The following is a 5,782-nucleotide window of genomic DNA, read 5'->3' on the forward strand; positions in this document are numbered from 1 at the left end:
GATGGGGTTGGGGTGGGGCGGGGCCTCAGGGAGTCCGCCCCCAGGCCGCGCCCCCCAGACCACGCCTCCAGCCGTGCCCGTTACCTCCAGATGTGGGGTGCAGGCCTTGCAGGCGCGCCTGGTGGGAGGGACGAGGGCGGCTGGAGTCTGGGCTGGAATCTCAGCGGGGGTGAGAGTAGGGTGAGGGCTGGGTTTCGAGCTGGGGACTAGCTGGGGTAAGGTGGGGTGCCGGCTCTGAGGGCGGGACTGGGGTGCTGAGCTGCAAAGGAGCGTTTTGGGAGCAGACTGCAGGGGCAGGCTGGGAGGTGAGCTGGAGTGAGAGTGGGGGCTGGCTGCTGGTAGGCTGGGCTGCAGGCTGGAAGGACTTGGGGAACTTCCGTCCAGGCTGGGGGGCAGAGTGTGGGGGTAGACCGGGGAGGGAGCTGAGGTGAGGATGAAGCGCGGACTGATGATGGCCTAGAGGAGGCTGCGGGTAGACTGGAGGAAGGTGGACCTAGGGGTGGGCTAGGTGTGCCCTGGCGGAAAGTAGACCAGAGTCCAGAGCTGCCCCCAGGCAGGGAGGGGACCTTTGAGCAGAGACACATCTAGGAGCCAGGTCTCCAAGGGTCAGGAAAGTGCATGAAGGAGGTTGGGGTGTGTGTGTGTGTGTGTGTGTGTGTGTGTGTGGTGTTCATGGAGTATGTGTGTGATGTGCATGTGGGGTATGTGTAGATGCATGTGTGTGCATGGAGTGTGTGATGTATGGTGTGTGTGGCATGTGTGAGTTTGAGTCTGAGACAAGGTGTGTTTGTGAGTGTGTGCTTGGGAAACAGTGTATGAGAGAGACTGGAGGATGTGGCAGCTACACACAGAGACATATCACACACCAAGGACCAAGCCACAAGCAAACCGAGGGACAAGAGTATCTGGCGCCCCCAAAGACCTGGCCTGGGAGAGTGTCAGGGTTCCTGAGGGGAAGGAAGACCTCAGTTTCTCCAGCCACAGGTCACTTAGCCAGATGGGTCGCCTCTGTCATCCTCAGTCCCTACCACAGGCCCTAGCTCCAGTGGACACTTGATGGTGTCTGCAGAATTGTCACTGGCCAGGACTTCCAAGAGCCAGCTAGAGGCCCCTCTCTGCCTGGGGGCGCATACTGGTCTGAGGTTGGGGCACAGGCCCAGGCTCCCACACGGATGGGCCCTCCACTCCTCTGAGCCATAGGTACTGCTACCTTCCCAGGAGCTGAGCTGACCTTCTCCTGGCTTAGAAAGACCCACTTTATTTAACAAGACCCTTATTTGGGAGCAGAACTTTCTGTGCTTTTTTACTGAAGAAATTCTGATTGCAGCCAGAATTAATTCAAAGGAGTCAAAACTAATTAAAATTGATCATTGGTCCTGCCTTCTGCCTGAGGGGTGGGCAGCAGGTGCAGGGGTGGCCACAGAGCCTCCAGTGAGACTGCTGGTGCCCACAGGCCGGGGCCACAAAACAAGCCGACCAGGGCAGCAGGGGGCTGGCTCTCACACACACATACCCTACACCAGCCACGACAAACCAAGAGGACGGTCCAGGCCCGGGTGTCCACCCACATCCCACACAGACTCGGCCCTATAGCTCTCTCCAGGAGAGTCTTAGTCCCCACTCAGTCCCACAGCCCCAAAGGCAGTTGCACACAGCTTACAGGCTAGAACAGGAGGATGGGGTTGTCAGGTGGGAGCGGGGGCAGCCAGTTCCCCCAAGCCTGTACCAGGGAGCAATGCTCCCTTTCCTGGACTCCCCACTCTGGCTCTGCAGTGGGGAAGCCCTGGCCATCCTGCAGAGTTGGTTCCAACACCTCTTCTCCAAGGAACCAACCATGCCCTGACAAACTCCCAGGGAGTTGTGTCTACTGTCCTCTATGTCCCTCTAAGACAGGGCCCTCACTTCTCCTTTCTGCCCAGTGCTGCCCATGGCCTCTGCAGGGCAGGTGGGTTTAACACTGGCTGTGAGGAGCTGAGCACTGGGAGAGGGGGACCTACCCCTTCCACAGTGCATCCTCCGGACCCTGCGAGTGGAAGGGCTGCCACCATAAATGAGACTGACCATGAGGTGTACCCTGGACAACACCTGTCTCCCTGCTTGTCCCTCGGTGGGTGCTGGCCCTGGCACCATTCTCTATGTCTGTGATCCTGTGAGCACTGGGGTCCTCTCAGGAATCCCCTCTTATGGTTCATAATTCTTTATTTTTTTAATTTTGTATTTTTATTTATTTATTTATTTTTGAGAAGGAGTTTCGTTCTTATTGCCCAGGCTGGAGTGCAATGGCATGATCTTGGCTCACTGCAACCTCCGCCCCTGGGGCTCAAGAAATTCTCTTGCCTCAGCCTCCTGAGTAGCTGGGATTACAGGCTTGTGCCACCACGCCAGCTAATTTTTGAATTTTTAGTAGAGACGGGGTTTCTCCATGTTGGTCAGGCTAGTCATGAACTCCCAACCTCAGGTGATCCTCCTGCCTTGGCCTCCCACAGTGCTGGGATTACAGGCGTGAGCCACCGTGCCCGGGCGGTTCATAATTCTTTATACCAAATTTACCCATTCAGATTGCAGTGTAGTCTCTCTCCTGATCAAGTCCTGATTCACCATTATCCTGATATTTATTCTGTGATTCCTCTTACTCTTAAATAGTTGTAAGAGAACATTTTCTTGACACTCAAGTGGCCTCTTCTAAGAGGAAGAAACAACATCCTGGTGCTTCTACGAGATCAGAGGAACACATGGCCGCTCGGCCTTCACTGTCCCTGGAAGTAATGCTTCTGCCCAGTGTCCACGTGTCCAGGCGAGGGCCTGAGCACAGAACCAGGTGAGGTTTGGGATTTGGCTCTGCTTGTTCTGGGGCTAGACCTCAGGAGGGTCGAGCTTGAGAAGGCGCCAAGGGGAGCCATTCCCGGACACCTTGCTCCCCCTGCTGGACAGACACTGAAATAACGGTATCATCGTCGATGAGGCGCCTCTGTCTCCGACGCATCAGAAATGCCTCCGTGACCCCTCTCCAGGGACACAGAGGACCTATCTTCAAAGAAGGGGTGATGAAGGTGATTCCAGGAAGGAGTGTCTCTGACCATCAGCTGTTTTCCACCTTCCCACGGATCGAGACACAGCCTTCCATCTTCTGTTGCGTTTGTTTGCTCATTTGTTTAATTGCAATAAAAGACACATCAAATGAAGCATTTTAGGATGGGTGTGTTGACTTATGCCTGTAATCCCAGCACTTTGAGAGGCCGAGGTGGGCTAACTGTTTGAGCTTAGGATTCTAGACCAGCCTGGGCAACATGGTAAAACTCTGCCTCTACAAAAAAAAGTACAAAAATTAGCCATATGTGGTGACACATGCCTGTAGTCCCAGATACTGTGGAGGCTGAGACTGGAGGACGGCTCGAGTCCGGGAGGTCCAGGCTGCAATGAGCCATGATGACACCACTGCACTCCAGACTGGGTGACAGAGTGAGACTCTATCTAAAAAAAAGAAAAAAATAGCATTTTAACCACTTTCAAGTGCATAGTTCAGTGGCAAGTCCTGAACCACCCAGTTCCAGGACTTCTTCATCTTTCCACACTGAAACTCTGTCCCCATTAAACACTCACTCCCCATCCATTCTCCCTCCCCGAAACCCCTGGCAGCCACCATTTTCTTTTTGTCCCTCTTTCGTTCTCTTCTTTGTATGTCTCCCTCTCCCTTCCCCTACCTTTCCACTTTCTGTCTCCATGAATTTGAGTACTCTGGGGACCTCATTTAAGTGGAATCACTCAAGATTTGTCCTTTTGCATCTGGCTGATTTCGCTGATAATGTCTCCAAGATCCATTCATGTTGTAGCATGGGTCAGAATTTCCTTTTTTTTTTTTTTTTTTTTTTTTTTTGAGGCATAGTTTTGCTCTCGTCACCCAGGCAGGAGTGCAAGGGTGCCATCTCGGCTCACTGCAACCTCCACCTCCTGGATTCAAGCGATTCTCCTGCCTCAGCCTCACAAATAGCTGGGATTACAGGCCCCACCACCACGCCCAGCTAATTTTTGTATTTTTAGTAGACATGGGATGTCAGCATGTTTGGCCAGGCTGGTCTTGAACTCCTGACCTCAGGTAATGCACCCACCTCGGCCTCCCAAAGTGCTGGGATTACAGGTGTGAGCCACCGCGCTGGGCATCCTTCCTTCTTAAGGCTGAATCATATTCTGTTGTATGGATAAGCCACATTTCATTTATCCATTCATCTGCCATTCATTTCCTTTTTTAAGGAAAATTTTATTTTTGAAAAACCTATCAGAAAATGTCTTGAGGAAAATACATTAAAATGTTATCTGTGGTCATTTCTGGCTCTGGAAAGATCTGAAGTGATGTTTAATTTACATTATTTTCTGCTTGTCTCTGCTTTCTCGTTTTGCTACACTGCTGTTTGTGGCAAGTGGTGGGTTTTATATAACCTGTGTGCTGTGAGAGTTTATGTGTGTGCACTGAGGAGTATGTGTACCTGTGTGGGTGTGTTATGTGCAGTTCACGAATGTGGCATGTGTGTATGGGATGGGTGTGTACATGCTGTGAGGTGATATGTGTGTGTGTGTGTGGTGTATGGGTGTGTGAATGAGTGGGTGTTCATGTGTGTTGTGTGTGGAGCATATAAGAATCTGTGTGACGTGTGTCTCATGATTGTGACTGTGGTGTGGGGCATAAGTGTGTGCGCATGTGAAGAATGTGTGAGTGTGTTCAGGCAGAACATTGTTGGCCCCTGCTGGACAAAATAAGCACAGTCATTTCCTGGAGCGCAACCTCCCCTCTCCTATCGCATCACCTGACCCCAAGCGTGCTGACCCCATCCCCCTCTGCCCTGCTCCCACCAGGTGACATGAGGAAAGACTCAGAGCTGGTGCCTAGGGCAAGTTTGGGGCCCTGAATACCTCTTGGCTTCTTTGAACCTTGGTGAGCTTGAAGTTAACTGCAACAATTAAAAACACCTATGATGATTATTTGGGGTGTGAGTTATGAGTTTTATTGCCTGCACGTGACAATAAAAACAATGTCATTTAGGAGGGAGTTGCCTGGGCTGCTAAGAAGGAAAAGTACTTTGGAGACTGGAGAGCACAGTACATGATAAGGGTCATTCTCTACAGAACATGTTTGCTGTCTCCTCTAAGGGAGTACAGCATAGTGACAGAGGGAGGCAGGCAGGAAGCCCCTTCCTACATGACATGGTGGAGCAAGAGACCACGAGGCCCCAGGGTGCCAGCTCTGTGCCCAGGACCACTGTCTCAGGGTGAGGCCTAAGGAAGCACTTACCCCAGAGAGCTCAGTACCACGTGCTCCCTGTTGGTTTGGAAAGCTCAGGGCCACGCACTCCATTGGTTTGGTTGTGTGTCATGAATCCCTGAGGAAAAGACGAAGCTCTGGATTTTAATAGAAGAGATAAAGGGAAAGATCAGTATGGTTCACAGAATAACGGCCCCCAACGATGTGCGCACCTGATCTCCGGAAACTTTGTCACCTTACATGGCCAAAGGGTCTTTGTGGATGGATTAGTTAATTTCATGTGTCAATTTGGTTGGGCCACGGTGCCCACATACGTGCTCAGACACTATGTTGGGTGTGCTGTGAGGGTATTTTGGATGAAATTAACATTTAAATCGATGGCCTCTGAGCAAAGCAGATTGCCCTCTTTAATGTGGGTGGGCCTCATGCAGTCAGGTAAAGACCTGAAGGTAATGAAAAGACTGACCTCCTCCAAGAAAGGAGTCCCCCCTACAGATGGGCACTGGACTTGAACTGCAGCCTGGGTTC

This window comes from Theropithecus gelada, chromosome 3 (assembly GCF_003255815.1).
Source record: "Theropithecus gelada isolate Dixy chromosome 3, Tgel_1.0, whole genome shotgun sequence".
Taxonomy (NCBI): Eukaryota; Metazoa; Chordata; class Mammalia; order Primates; family Cercopithecidae; genus Theropithecus; species Theropithecus gelada.